At 35.1% G+C, this 16,956-nt stretch overlaps 1 protein-coding gene across 1 annotated transcript in view; it reads right to left on the bottom strand.

The window, feature by feature from the left end:
* The window catches only part of LOC128563704 (serine/threonine-protein kinase Sgk3-like), a 227,196-nt gene that overhangs the window by 195,013 nt on the left and 15,227 nt on the right, over positions 1-16,956 (bottom strand). Inside the window, exon 2 of the mRNA XM_053559135.1 lies at positions 5,906-5,959. The gene's annotated coding sequence lies outside the window, so the exon portion shown is untranslated. The remainder of the gene's footprint in view (positions 1-5,905; positions 5,960-16,956) is intronic.

The raw sequence follows: 16,956 nt of genomic DNA, 5'->3' as shown, positions 1-16,956 counted from the left end.
ACTCTAAGGGCCATAAAGTGAGACTCTGTCTCAAAAAAAAAAAAAAAAAAATGCTAATGATTCCTTCTATTAGTGACAAAATGTTTAAGATGTGTTATCTTATGCAGGCAGTCCCTACACCTCCTTACTTTGAAATTAAATTCTCTATCTGAATCTGCGATTCAGATCAATTGTTTTTTTTAATTTCACTGTATTCTATAAATGATAAAAGTTTTTATACAGAAAAAACAATACTTCAAGGAAAACTTCTGGACAACAATTAAATAATTTAAATTGTCACATCTCCTCCAAAATACATTTTAATTCTAACACAGAAAATGTAGTGATTTCTAATTAACTATGGTGTGCTGGAAATACTACTGGCCTTGGATCAGGAAGCTTTTTTCTATGTCTGATGCAGAGAGGTTGTTCAACCCAAAGTCTTTGCAGGCCTCTCGACTTCTTTCTATCCCAGTCCTGTGGTTGTATGAAAACATGAACTATGTTCCTTTTGTTTTATTTTATTTATTTATTTTATTTTTATTTTCTATTTTTTTGAGACAGAGACTCAGTATGTCACCCTCGGTAGAATGCGGTGGCGTCACAGCTCACAGCCACCTCCAGCTCTTGGGCTTAGGTGATTCTCTTACCTCAGCCTCCCAAGGAGCTGAGACTGCAGGTGCCTGCCACAAAGCCCAACTATTGTTGTTGTTGTTGTTGTTGTTGTTGCAATTTGGCCGGGGCTGGGTTTGAACCTGCCACCCTCGGTATATGGGGCCAGCACCCTACTCACTGAGCCACAGGCACTGTCCACACTCTAGCTTTCTTAAATATAAAAAGCCAGTTTTATTTTCTCAAAAAAAAAAAAAAGTACTATTACTACCTAAAAGTTACAATGTATAGTTTCCCTTACTTTTAGAAGTGTCCATTGGGAGTCTGCCTAGAAAGGTCCTTAACTATGACTAACTCATAAGGGATAGTTCCTCTGGTTCTTCCCTCTCTTCTCTGTGTTTGCCTCTCTGAAAAATAAACATGATGACTGGACTTCACCTCCAACATGGGTGACAAGGTGAACCTGAGCAAGGAGTCCTACGCTAAGGATTATGGAGAAGTAACACAGCCCACTGTCCAATTATCTTCTACCAAATGTGAACCTATCATCTAAGCAATGGCTTAGATGAGAGAAAGACAAATCAATTTTTAACTTATTCATGCTGCTTATTTTTTTTTTCCTTTTTATTTTATGACCTAAACCTTATTCTAAACTGATAGAGGGTTTCTATTGAATTTAAATTCTTCAGTCCTACACAAAAAATATACAGGCTATTTAGACATATTTTAACATGCAAAGGGCATATTTTAAATCATAGAAGCTTACAACTTTATTTTTTCCTTTTTTAAATCATACATATTATCATAGTAGCAATTATCATCATTGACATCCATACGCTCATATCAAAATAACATACAGTATATTTATTCTCTTCTCTGTCTCTCTTCCTATTCATGTGTTTATTAAATTTGTATCATTATTAACTTAAGAGGGGGACAATGATTTAGACGATCCTGGGTTACTTATGAGAATAAATTACAACCAGAACACAATGGCATGGCATCTTAAAATTACTGAAGAAAAACAACCATTGAACCAGAATTTTGGAAAAATATCTTTCAGAAATGAAGGCAAAATAAGAACATTCTCAGGTGAAGGTAAATTAAATGTACTTATTGCCAATCAATATTTCAAAAAGAAAAGCTAAAGGAAGGTTTCATGCTATAGCAAAATAATACCAGAGGGGAAATTAGAATCTTCAGGAATGAAAGAAGAACTGAAATGGTAAACATTTGCACAATAATTGAAAGGAAAAATTCTCATCCAATGGAGTTTTCAAGGTATATACAACCTGTATAATATACATGACAACTGTAACACAGGGGCCAGAAAGGGGAGTGCAAAGTATCCTGTAGGGTTGTAAGTCATCTACATCTTACTTGAAATATTAAACTATTAAATTGAGATAAACTGTGATAATTTAGGCATGTACATTGTAATTTCTAGAGAAAATAAAAACACAGAAAAAACACCAAAGTTTTATAACTAGAAAGTCAATAGATTAATTATAATATACTAAAGCTTTTGAGGAAAAAAAGCTGGAAGAATAGAAAAAGGGAAGAGAATGACACAATTGGAATATACATGATACCAAATACAGTGTTGAAGTGATGGACCACAAATATTAGACCAGAGGATTGTCAGTGAAGTGAGAAAAGTTTGGCTTGATTCAGAAAGAGTCACAGAACAGAATCCTTAGTGCAGATAAGTGAGCTTGAAAATGATACAGAAAAGAGAAGTTGAATTAGGTAGGTTGTAAATTTCGGTGAGTAAACATAATACTGACTTTTACATACTATTATTCAAAAATGTTACAAGTTTTCTGCTATTACCTAAAAATACTATGGACCTTTAAAAGTGGATTATCCAGATTATATGCTTCACTAATTTAACTTCATTATTATAGTTATAAAACTACTTATATAAAATATTATTCAAAATTTGTAATATAGTATGAGCATTTTGGTAATTATTCTTTCTTTTAAATACCAATAATTTGTGTGTATTATTTTTATATTTTAACTGCATTTACAATAAATTTTTCTAAAAGAAATACATACTTTTTTCTTCATAAAATTAACTTAATATTCCAATTTGTGTGTGTGTGTCTGTGTTGCCATTAGATCACCAACTAGGATGAACTGGAATGAAGTTATAACTTTGTAAACTTTTGCCTCTGTTCCTTCTTATGTATTTACCTCCAGCAACAATAGTTCTCTTAAAAGTTATTACTGCTGGTGTTCTGATTTCCTAGACAATGTGGTCACTGGGCCTATGAAAGGATATAATTTTGATTATATAGAATTTTAAGTAAATTTTCTAAAGGCACATGCTTAAGGAGGTTTCCTGGCTTTAGCAACCTATATTGATAGGTTTTCAGGTCTCTGTTATACCTTAACACTGGATTCATAGTTGTTCCCGAGAAATCAGAGGTTCTGGTAATCTCCTTTTCAGCTACATATGGCATTTAACTCAATTGAAAGTCTATATTCACTGAAGAAAGTTGCATAAGAAAGATGAAGCTCTCATTTATTTTAATCCATCAACATGTTATTTTTGTTTCTATTGTACGAGTTTGGACAATTAAGTTTGCCAGCTCGTCCTAGAAAAAGTGCTACCTTCCTCATTGCTCCATATCATTACTGCCACCTTCATAGTCCTTTTGGGAAGCTATACAATGACAATGGCATCTGGTCCACCCTTCAAAGCACTTTTTCTAGGATGAGTTCACAAACTTAATTGTCTGACCTAGTACAATAACGTACTGGCCATTCCAGAAAAAGAGTTCTAAAACTGCTTTAAAGGGAGGACCAGGCACAGGCCTCAGTGTATAGTTTCCCAAGGGGAGTACTTTGAAGGTGACCTTGGTGAGTCTCAGCAATGAGATATGTCTCACTTTGTCCAGCATGAGTTCATAAACTTAATTTGGCCGACCTCCTAAAGCTGAAATCTTACTGCCATGGAAATTTTCTTCTAGATTAAAAATTATTTTCTTTTTTTTTTTTTTTTGTGGTTTTTTTGGCCAGGGCTGGGTTTGAACCCACCACCTCTGGCATATGGGACCGGCGCCCTACCCCTTTGAGCCACAGGCACCACCCTAGATTAAAAATTCTAAGTGTTCACTTTTCAAAAACATTGGATTTATATGAGGGTACTCTGTGTGTAAGGTAAAGTCCAAGCTGCCTTTGATTCCTTAACTCAGAAGTGTTCTGTACACCCCTACCTTGTACTTGTTAAGTGGGAACTTAATGAAACCCCTCCTGCCTCACACTTTGTAATACTTTTTTTTCAGAGGACATAGACTTTGTAACATATACTTTCTAGTACAAACAAAGGTATTTTTATTTTCAAGTTGAATATCAGGAGCAATTTTGCATATAAATTGTGTAAAATAATACTCTAAAAGAACAATAAATATAAAATTTGGTTCACAAAATATTAAATTAAGGTTCCAATTAAAATTAAAAAAATGGGTGCCTGTGGCTCAAGGAGTAGGGTGCCAGCCCTATATACCAGAGGTGGCAGGTTCAAACTTGGCCCTTGACAAAAGCTACAAACAAAATAAAATTAAATTTAATTTAATAGCCAGGCGTTGTGGCGGGCGCCTGTAGTCCCAGCTGCTCGGGAGGCTGAGGCAAGAGAATCACGTAAGCCCAAGAGTTAAGAGGTTGCTGTGAGCCATGTGACGCCCCGGCACTCTACCCGAGGGCGGTACAGTGAGACTCTGTCTCTACAAAAAAAAAAAAAAAAGAAATAAAATTAAAAAAATGGAACAATATCTTTCATGTGAAACATATCCTATCATGAGTGGAAATGTGATAAAAGAGGAGAAAGAGAGGGAGGAAAGAAGAAGCTAGATGTTAAGACATTTTTTCCTCTAAGTGGGAGTGAAAGGCAGTCTCCAAGAGATCTGAGATGACAGACAGATAGGAGTTATGAGAAATTCTGGGTAAGTCGAAACTTTGATAAGAGACTGTAATTATTAAGAATTCAGGTATAGATTATTTCCTTGTACCTGCTTCTGTTAGCACATTTATCATTGGTAGATATTTTCTAACTGCTGAAATATTTACACAGGCCCAGACAGTGATGTAGAAAACAATTTTATTAATACAACTAAGACAAGATCTGGTACCTGTCATAAGAAAAGACACACCATTTGGAATAAAAATCTGCCATTTACTGTTTTCAAGATTCCAAAAAAAAAAAAAAATCATATAAGGCACTCTAATGAGAATTAATTAAAATGACAAAAATGTTTAGTAATATTTTCTTTAAAGTCTTAGAATACATTCACTTCCTGCATGCATCACTTATTATTAACTCTATAAGACTTTCAAAAGTTGTTTCCCTAAGATAAAGCCATACTCAATCCTTTTTAGTTTAATGAATAAACTTTACCTTTATCAAGTAATTATAAATGAGAATGCTAGACTTTTCACATGTGGCAATGGGGCCTTTTCATACCAAATATACTAGAGCCATGATAGTTCACAAAATCTGTTTCAGACTATGGAGAAATTATATAATAGGATCTACTGTCAACAGGGACAAGAAACGTCCATCAATGGATAAATTGAAAAAAAGATTATGTCATAGTGCTTTTTTTATTTCCTATCCCTTCTGACCCTCTGCCAAAGTCTCCCCAGAATAGACTATAATAATGAGTTTTGTTTTAAAAAACAACAACAACACAATGTCAGGACAGAAATGTTTAAGCTTCCCTCTTGACTAGAAGTAATTAAGTACTTAAATTATAGATACACACACATGCGCCTGGGGAAGTTATACTGATTTTACCATTTGCATAAAGACAAGAAAAGCTCTCCATTGTACTGAAGGAGATTCATATCCAGGCCATTCAGGCTTATTTATTTTTTTAATATAAGAAGTCCCATCATTTAATAGTAAACAGAGGGTCTGACAGTGTGGCATATGGAGATAAGCTCCGATTAATGTTGAATTAACATTATGCGTTTCACCCTATCTCTCCACTTTTTGCAAGATATGAAGAAATTCATATATGTATTGATTTATTCCCATATTGTACAAAGCAAATAAATATTGCAGTTCTTTAATTCCTAGCCAGTCAATAGTCAAAATATATGCATAAAATTATATATACAAATACACTTGTAAATAATCAGATGTCATAAAAGGGCATTAAAAATTTAAATTCAAATTTAACTACATACATGTTAATATGCATTGTGAAATAATAAATTCATTTAATAGGGGTGGTATTGCTTGGAAATTAAAGACTAAATTAGAAGTGAGAAAGTTGTTTTTCAACTTCCCTGAGCTCCTACTTACTTGCTGTGTAACCTTTATAAACTTCCCAAACTTGTTAAAATTTTGCTTCTTCAACTGTAAAATAGAAAGAGAATGTTCATAAACTCAAAGGTTTGTTTTAATGATTACATAAAATAAAACACAAATGTGCCTAGTACAATCCTCAGGATATAGAATTCTATAAATCAGTATTAATTGGAATTTGGATGCAAAGTAATAACAAATCTAGAGACATAAAATATTGAAAAAATTGACAAGGAATTTATATATTCTTTAAAAACAGGTTAAAGTTTTAAATGCATGCAGTAGTATTTTGCATGAGGGAATTGATATATTAGTAATATTATAATATCTATAGTAGATATGTAATTTCAAATATAATTGTTAGTCCACTGAAAAGATTCTATGCAAAAAATACATGATTTTGTGAGACAGAGTCTGTATGTAGTACAGAAAATATGCGTTGTGCCCCTATTTGATTTTTGCATATATTTCTTGAAATACTTAAAGTTATAAAATATATTTTCAAAGCTATAAAGATCAATGACCTTCTACAGAAAATAGAAGATAAGAAATATGGGAATCAAATTTTGGGCACAGCAACTTTCATAAAAATGTTTTTTGAATGGGCATATAAATACAATTAACACAAAATAACCATGATTTAGTAAGCTGTTATGGAATTTACATTATTGAATAATTGTCATTATCATTGCCAAGAATATTTTGTATAGTCACTATATACCAAAATAATTATATATACCATATAATTATATTCAATACATCACCCAGTTCAAATTCTGCACCCATTTTAAGTACTAGGGACAGAATTTGTTTCCCAAAGGTATGTTACTATTAAGAAATGAGAAGAATAATTAAACCTAGGACCTATAAATTACTTATCTAATTTTAGATGTTTTAAATTAAAGTATTGAATTTTCTGGGATAAATTATTCTTTAACATTGTCCTAAAAGTTTGGAATCTCACATAATTTAAGGGCATATGGCTACTGTAAAGATACTGTATCCACTTACATTCTTAGTTTGAAAGTGGTATTCAGAGTGAATCACCAAAGTAATTACAAACAAAGCAATAGCATAATCAGATAGTCAACACTTCTTTATTCTTCAAAATATCTAATTCTACAGACCTATTAAATTATGAGTGATTTAATTTCATCATCTCACAAATGTATTGTGTCAGAGTATGTTCGCTGTGTTCTGTTGCAGGCACTTAGATACCTCAGGATATAAAAACCAAGATCCCTCTTGTTAGGAGTTTACACACAGAAAGAGACCTACCAATAAAAATGAAACACGAACAAATAAATTTTATGGTGCGTGGGAAATTAATGAATACTATAAAATACAGTACAACAGAGAAACCATTTTTAATGACACTTAATATTTCTAAGTCTTCTTAAGGTTTAAAATATAATCATGATATTCTATTGGGGAAAGGGTAGGGCTGCTGTGTGAGTGCGTGTATGCACATATGTACTCACGTAACTGTGCACGGCTGTGTGGAAGAGTTAGAGTGGTCATATTCTAAGGAGAATGTCATGGAAATCATTATCTTTTAAAAGGTCACGCACATTGTACATTAACCTTAGCTATATTTTTCTATACTTGAAATACCTTGGGCAATAATAATTCTTTCCAAATCTGATTTAAATAATACAGGGGAAGATAAATTAATGACTAGAGTGATATAGAATGTCTATAGCACCTGTCATCAGTAATTTCCAGCAATATATGGTTCCTTCGGTAAAGGAAATGACTTTATTATAGAGCAAGAGCACAATATCTTCACTTTGAAAGTTACTTCCATGTAGCTGCAATTGTTGATCTGATTAAGCCTTATCAGAACAAAATTGACAGTAAGGAAAGATTCTAGACACCAAAGTTGAGAAGAGACTAGAATACAAAAGTGATCATACTCCAGAGGTGACATTATTTTGACTAAAAATTGAACAAAAGAATGTCTTTTAATGCTTATTTATTATTAACGTTAACTTCATAAAGAGAGAGGAATCTAAGTCAATTTATCTGTTGGTCCATTTTATTTCAATACTAAATGATTTTGGTCATTTGGGTAAGCATAAATTTAAATTGCTGCTTCTGTGATTCAGATTCACATATATGCAATTTATTTATAAGAAACACACAATCATCCTTGCTATTATTTTTTATTTAATGTGAAAGAAGATTCTAAAACAATACATTGCATCAGAATCGGGAAAGATTGCATTATAAAACACATTGTCATTAGAGAATATATACATACGTATAAGTAATAAAGAATGAAGGTTTGCTTCTTTTTACAGAAATTAACAGAAGAAATATGTTTAGTATTTAGAGAAGCTTAGTAAAGTTTGAGAAATATACCTTTATACACACACACACACACGCACATATAATATTTATTTTATTTATTATTATTATTATTTTTTTTTTTTTGAGACACAGTCTCCCTCTGTTGCCCTGAATAGTATGCTGTGGCATCATAGCTCCCAGCAATCTCAAACTGTTGGGCTCAAGGGATCCTCTTGCCTCAGCCTTCCAAGTAGCTGGGACTAGAGGGGCCCCACACAATACCCATTCATTTTTAGAGACTGGGTCTAGATCAAGTTGGTGAGCTAAATCAATCTACCCTCTTCAGCCACCCAAACTGCTAGGATTACAGGCATGAGCTATTGCTCCCAGATCTAATAATATTTTTTTAATGCAGAATTTAATGGGGTACACATATTTTTATTTGTAGTCAAAGGTTTAAGTGTATCCTTCACTCAGATAGTATGCATTGTACCCAAAAGGTGTGAATTTACTCATCCTGTGCTTCACTTTTCTCCAGCTTGATTTTCATTGAGATTTATACTTCCAAATGTGCACTTAATCTTAAGAGTATATAGATTAGTATTGAATACATGTGTTTGTTCCTCCATTCTTGTTATATTTCACTTGGAAGAATGTGAATACATGTATATTTGTATTCATCTGTATACATGTATATGAATACATGTTATATTTCACTTGGAAGAATGATTTCCAGTTCCATCCAGGTTGTCACAAACGATACCAGATCACATTTTTTTTTAATTATTTTATTTACTTATTTATTTTTTTTGGTTCAGTAGCACATTTTATTAATCCATCATGTATTAGTGGCACTTGGGGTGTTTCCACGTCTTTGCAATTGTGAATACAGCCTAATAGCTTAAAGAGATACTACTTTAATGTATGCATGTAGGTGTGCGCTTGCATATGTACACATATTAATACACGCCTATCTATGCACATACATCTGTACATATCTATGTATATATTGTATGTATGTAGTGTCTATTCTACAGAGTGGTTTGTATTCTAGATGAAAAATATGCTCTAAATTCAACTGTTATAATTACCCTCTTTTTTGCTTTTTCCATTTTGAAAAAGTAGATGATTAGAACTCCCTCTGCACAATATACGTGTTCAGAATTGTATAGGTTGCGCCTCCATGCTTATTCTTGAAAATTTCTGGGTATTTGATTTTAAAAATTGTGATTTTAAAGTTATATTATGAAATAAAACATGGGTAATCACACAAAAATAATACATTGCATAACTGATAAATGTTAGGCAAATACACTTGATATATATTAAGACTCTTAATTTAAACATACCCTCACCTCTTCCTTCTCCTTTGTCTTACAATTTTTCCATTGAATTATGTGGGCAGTATTTTTACCTATAAAATTGTCCTCAGGTTTTCCATGTTACACGTTCATAGTTTAACTTGTTCCATGGTCCTAGACTTCACGAAAATAGGTAACTGAATTAAGAGCCTTGATCATAATAAGGTTAGAGTTCTTGGAAAATTATTTTTGTCATTAGGTGTATATATATACATATATATATAATTATAATATTTCTTAGTATATTAAAAATTACCATATTTGCCTGTGGCAAGTAGCCACTGTAGTTGATAGCTGTTCTTCCATATTAGAAACTAAAGTCTTTGTATTTATTGCTTTTTCTCCTTCTACTAAATTTGTAAGGATGATCAATGTTGCTTTTCGGCCGGAGACGCCATCTTCCAGTAATTCACCAAAATGACAAACACAAAGGGAAAGAGGAGAGGCACCCGATACATGTTCTCTAGGCCTTTTAGAAAACATGGAGTTGTTCCTTTGGCCACATATATGCGAATCTACAAGAAAGGTGATATTGTAGACATCAAGGGAATGGGTATTATTCAAAAAGGCATGCCACACAAATGTTACCATGGCAAAACTGGAAGACAATGTTACCCAGCATGCTGTTGGCATTGCTGTAAACAAACAAGGGCAAGATCCTTGCGAAGAGGATTAATGTATTAATGTTCGTATTGAGCATATTAAGCACTCTAAGAGCTGAGATAGCTTCCTGAAATGTGTGAAGGAAAATGATCAGAAAAAGAAGGAAGCCAAAGAGAAAGGTACCTGGGTTCAACTGAAGCGCCAGCCTGTGCCACCCAGAGAAGCCCACTTTGTGAGAACTAACGGAAAGGAGCCTGAGCTCCTGGAACCCATTCCCTATGAATTCATGGCATAATAAGCATACAACATAGCACACAGGAGTACTAGTGGACCCATGTTTTTAGGAGCAAGAACCTATTTATTCCCATGAGCTCATGGCATAATATGTGTACAGCAGGGGCACACAAGATAACCAATAGTCCCCATGTAACAGTGATACAAGGTGCTGGGACCTATTTCCCAAAAATTCAAAAGTCAATCAACACTTTGTCACATTCAATGGTAAGGTGCCTCCCTGAGCTGCTGGAACCTCTTCCCCTATGAATTCATGGCATGGTAGATACAAATAATAGCATAAAAATGTTTCTTGTTCAAAAAAAAAAAAAAAAAGATGATCAATGTTCTTTCTTATTCTTATCTGAATTATTTCACACACTCAAAAATATCCAGGCTCCTTGAATTTAAACTAACCATTTATTATAGTTAGAGTGTTAGAATTTAAAAAAATAAAATCTGTCAATGGGAAAGAAAACATTGCAAAATATACTATAATCACAGACAGTGATGTAACAGATCACAAGGAGACAATGTAAGTATCTCAGTTTCTAAACAAAAGGTGAACTAAATAATGATCTATTGTTTTAAATATTATAAGGAAACATTTAATTGTATAAGGCTGCTAAGGGCAACAAAGGGAGACTTTGTCTCAAAAAGAAAAGAAAAAGAAATTCCAGTGGTCAAAGTTGCTATTTCAAAGCCCCAAATACCATGCTGCCTTAAACATTAAAAACTTAGAAAATTATCTAGCACGAGAATCTAGCAGGCACGAACGACGAGTGAATATTGAGCTTTCATTATGTCCTAGGACTGTGCTCCTAGGACATAATGTCCTAGTACTTTATTAGTACATTATGTCCTAGTACTTTATAGATAATCAGATTTAATCCAAACACTTGGCGATTTGGGGTTAACAATGAGAAAAAGAAGTCCTGTGTAGACCACACAGCATACTGGCTTAGAGCATGGATTTGGACTCTGTGCCTGCCACTTACTACTTGCTGCACTGTGTAGTATCTTAGTTGCCTTCAATGTAAAATAGGTGAAATAATAGTACTTTCGTCACAGCACTGTTAAGTGAGTTGATTTACATCAATCACTTACAACAGTGACTGGCACACAGTGTTAGCAAAAGTGTTAGCTAACAAAGCTTAAGCATCAGGCTCCCTGACTTGCACAGTCACCTTTGAAGGCCACAAAGTGACCACAGCATTTTTTAAGAACTCTTACTGGTATGTTTATTTTAACTTACAGGGCACACCCTCAAACAGGGATTGTAAAATTTGGTGCTACACTCCTTACACGTTGCTGTTATTATGTTGTGCTTGTATTAGAAGGATGAAATGTTTGCCTCAGGGCACAAAAGTCATTCCCAGCACAGCTGGGATATGTTCTGAGGTCAATGAGACTGGTGAGCTGGAATTCTCAGCCAAAGTATTTTTTCTCTTTACCTATTTCTAGCACTTTCTCTTGTGAGAGAACAAATATTTCTTAACAGTATTTCTTTCTTATCTCAAAAGACAAGAGGAAGAGCTCCACATTCTGCGGTAGGGGCTGCATTAGCTACTCACAATTGGTCATCAAACTTTACTCACATGCATTCATACTTTTTCTCAAGGGGAGTGAGGCAAGGTAAGAGCATCCCTAGAGAAGGGGGAGTGACCTTGCTCTTTGCTTGCTTTTTCTGGGGAAAGTTTGGTAAAGTCTGATAACATCTGTTCATCAGATATTGCCCATCATTATTTGAAAATGACGAGTTCAGCCTAGGAACAGAGATAAGTCAACCTTGCATATATGGATGCATTGCTTAAGCTATTCACACATCCCCTCAACAAAAAGTTGCTGATCTACTGCTCTGATCCAAGTACTACATGAGGACCAGCTGTATTTTGAGACCATATATTGAATTCCTTTATTTAATCAATGAATTTTTATTGAGCACCTGCCCTTTAGCTATCTAGGAAGGAACAAGACAGTTGACACCCCACAATAACTGTGTGTAAACAGAAACAAAAACATCTTTTTATAGAATGATTAAGTCATTTTATTTATAAAAGCATAGGGCAATCTAGCCTGCAGATATAAACAGTTGAGGATAATTTTCTTTGTTTGTCAGCACATTTAGTATCCTTTGATCATTCTTACTCTAGGTATGTTGTAATTATCACTGTCAGGGCTAAACAACTTCCTTCCTATTCCATTCATGTGAACTAAATACTTTGTACTTCGTTGATCATTTCTTTTTTTTTTTTTTTTTTTGTGGTTTTTGGATGGGGCTGGGTTTGAACCTGCCACCTCCGGCATATGGGACCGGCGCCCTATTCCTTGAGCCACAGGCGCCACCCTGGTTGATCATTTCTATTAGTAATTACTTTCAATTATATCCAATGAATATAAGCTCTACAAGGTGTATTATAACAGTCTTCATAAGAATGGGACCATAATCTTTGAAAGTAATAGTAAAGTAGTAAATTCTTAAGAAATCAATGTTGTATGTGGCCAATGTTGTGTATGGATGTCTTAAAAAAATTCCCTAAGTGAATAATAATAAAGTCCAGGAGGAGGAGAGCAAGATGGTGGCTGAGAAACAGCTTCCTTGCATCTGGGCACCGTGAGTCCGGGGAGATAGGACTCCAGGCATCTCTGGATGGTGGGAATCTGCCTATCATCACCCCTGTGAGGATACGGAGAGTCAGTGAGAGACTTCTGGAACCCAAGAGGAGGACTAAAATAGTGGAAAACCGGCAAGTGGTCGCATGTGTTCAATCCATCTAAACCCATCCACAACTGTAAGTTCAATAGCAGCGAGACTGCAAACCGAAAAGGCCTTACCTGTGAACTGTTTTGGTGTCTTTGGACTTGGCACTCAGTTGAACTGTCTTGGCGAGAGCCTGAGCAGGAATGTGGAGAACTCTGGCTGTTGTCTAGGGCCCCAGTCTGAGTCGCTGAGCCAGACGGAGCTAATAGTGTTTGGCTACGGCCACAGGGAGCCATTGTGAGCAATCTGCCCCGGCAAGCTCCACCCTCAGGGTTGCAGAGCTAGAATCAGGTGGAGTGGGTAACCCAGCCACCGACCGAGTAGCCTAAGGGTGGGGTCTGAGCCGCCTTGCACCCCTAACCCTCAGGGGTAGAGTGAGACCGGTTTTGGCACACTGGGTAAGTGGATAGCCACTTCAGTAGTGATTCCAGCAACAAGAACTTTCCTCGAAAAGCTTCTGCTCAGCAAGTTTACAAGTTCAAAGTGCCTTTCAAGTGGTCTGAAGAGAGATTTAGGATGTCTACCTCCTGGGGTTTGAGAAATCAGCAGCCTCCACTCGTATCAGAACTGTGATTAACATCTCATACCCCAGAAGACCATGTGTTGCCTAAACAATATTCAACAACATATACATACTGCTTTGTTTTTGGTTGTGTTTTGTTTTTTTTTGTTTTTTTTCTGTATGTTTATTTTAATGTTGTTGATGTTGTTTTGTTTTTTAATTTCAACCTTTTCTGTACAGATCTTTTTTCGTTCTCAATTTTTCTAGTTTAATTATAATTTCCCATTGCTACCTTTTTTAATAATTAGAACTTCATTTTTGCTAGTGTTTCTACTGCAATTATTTGGTTTTTCACCCAACATTATCCCGTAAAGTTTTCTATTTGCTTGTTTTGGTTTGAGTTATAGAATTTTTGTCTTTCCTCTCTACTTGGTGGAGGTGGGGTACTGTGTCTGATCAAGTTAGCAAAGACCTGCTGACCTCAACAGAACTACTCAACTGGGCACCCCCAGAAGGTGGTTTTTTTATTAAGGTTGTGTCAAAATACCCAACTGTACACCTATATTGCTCTGTCTCCCTTTTCTGTGCCTCTCTTCTTTTTGTCAATATTCCTTTTACCCACCCCCTCTACTTTCTCTATTTTTTTTTTTTTTCTTTTCACTCGGTCCTCCTTTCTTTCATCCCTTTCTTGCTGTTCAACCTTCTCACCCTTCTGGTCCTGTACCAAAAGGATGCATCGAACCCTTAGTCAACAGGCACGAGAACTTAAAGAGCAAGAGGAAGTGAAAGGAAAATTAGGGCAAGGAAATAGATACAAGAAATCACTCATGAGGAAGAATCAGCAGAAAACTCCAGGCAACATGAAGAACAAGTCCAGAACAACCCCACCAAGGGATCATGAGGTAGCTACTGCAGACGATTCCACCCATAAAGAAATGTTAGGAAAGACAGAAAGGGAATTTAAAATACACATGATGAAAACAATGAAAGAAATGATGGAAACAATGAAGGAAACTGTTAATAAAATAGAAAATAACCAAAAGTAAAACCAAGAACAGAATCAAATAAGAGATGAATGATATAAAGAATATAAAAAGGATATAGCAGAGATGAAGGAACTGAAACAGTCAATTAGGGAACTTAAAGATGCAATGGAACGTATCAGCAACAGGTTACACCATGCAGAAGAAAGAAATTCAGAGGTAGAAGACAAAGATCTTGACATAACTCAGATAGTAAAAGAGGCAGAAAAGAAGAGAGAGAAAGCAGAACGTTCACTGTCAGAATTATGGGACTTTATGAAGCGTTCCAACATACAAGTTATAGGAATCCCAGAAGGGGAAGAAGAATGCCCCAGAGGAATGGAAGCCATACTAGAGAATATTATAAAAGAAAATTTCCCAAATATCACCAAAGATTCTGACACACTGCTTTCAGAGGGATAGCGGACCCCAGGTCGCCTCAACTCTAACCAAGCTTCTCCAGGACACATTGTAATGAACCTGTCCAAAGTCAAGACAAAAGAAAAGATTCTGCAAGCTGCCAGGAGTAAGCACCAGTTGACCTACAGGGACAAATCCATCAGAGTGACCGCAGACTTCTCTAATGAAACTTTCCAAGAAAGAAGACAATGGTCATCTACCTTTAATCTACTTAAACAGAACAATTTCCAGCCCAGAATTCTGTACCCTGCTAAGCAAAGCTTCAAAATTGACGGAGAAAGCAAATCATTTACGGATATACAAACACTGAGGAAATTTGCTACAACAAGACCAGCTCTACAGGAAATACTTCAACCTGCTCCGTGCGCTGCCTACCACAATGGATCAGAAGCAAAGTAAGAACTCAGAAATTAAAGGAAAGAACCTAACCTCCACACTGATGCAAAAGATAAAACTAAACAATGGACTCTCACAAAATAAGATGAATAGAATACTACCACACTTATCAATTATCTCAATAAATGTTAATGGCTTGAATTCCCCACTGAAGAGACATAGATTGGCTCACTGGATTAAAAAACACAAGTCATCCATTTGCTGTCTGTAAGAAACACACATGCCTTCAAAAGACAAATTAAAGCTCCAAGTCAAGGGTTGGAAGACAATTTTTCAGGCAAATAGCATTCAGAAGAAAAGAGGAGTTGCAATCTTATTTTCAGATTCATGTGGATTTCAAGCAACTCAAGTCAAAAGCAGACAAAGATGGTCACGTTATATTGGTCAAGGGAAAAATACAACAAGAAGATGTTTCAATTCTAAATATCTATGCACCCAAATTAAATGCTCCCAGATTCTTGAAACAGACCTTACTCAGTCTGAGCACTATGATATCTGATAATAAAATAATGACAGGGGACTTTAATACTCCTCTTACAGAGCTGGACAGATCCTCTAAACAGAAATTAAACGAAGATATAAGAGATTTAAATGAGACCCTAGAACAACTGTGCTTCATAGACTCATATAGAACACTCCACCCCAAAGATAAAGAATATACATTCTTCTCAACACCCCATGGATCATTCTCCAAAATTGATCATATCCTGGGACACAAAACAAGTATCAACAGAATCAAAAGAATTAAAATTTTACCTTGTATCTTCTCAGACCATAAGGCACTAAAGGTGGAACTCAACTCTAACAAAAACGTTCGACCCCACACAAACGCATGTAAATTAAACAATCTTCTGTTGAATAACAGATGGGTGCAGGGAGAAATAAAACAGGAAATCATTAACTTCCTTGAGCATAACAACAATGAAGACACAAACTACCAAAACCTGTGGGATACTGAAAAAGCAGTTTTGACAGGAAAATTCACCGCTTTAGATGCCTACCTTCGAAAACCAGAAAGAAAGAACAGAAAACATTCAAAAACAATCTCATAAGCCATTTTATGGAATTGGAAAAAGAAGAACAATCTAAGCCTAAACTCAGTAGAAGAAATATCCAAAATCAAATCAGAGATCAATGAAATTGAAAACAAAAGAATCATTCACAAAATTAATGAAACAAGAAGTTGGTTTTTTGAAAAAATAAACAAAATAGATAAACCATTGGCCAGACTAATGAGGAATAGAAAAGTAAAATCTCTAGTAACCTCAATCAGAAATGATAAAGGGGAAATAACAACTGATCCCACAGAGATACAAAGATCATCTCTGAATACTACCAGAAACTCTATGCCCAGAAATTTGACAATGTGAAGGAAATGGATCAATATTTGGAATCACACCCTCTCCCTAGACTTAGCC

This window comes from Nycticebus coucang, chromosome 13, assembly GCF_027406575.1.
Source record: "Nycticebus coucang isolate mNycCou1 chromosome 13, mNycCou1.pri, whole genome shotgun sequence".
NCBI classification, from domain to species: Eukaryota; Metazoa; Chordata; class Mammalia; order Primates; family Lorisidae; genus Nycticebus; species Nycticebus coucang.
Note: the sequence above shows the minus strand (reverse complement) of the source record. Positions and strands in the feature narration are given on the sequence as shown.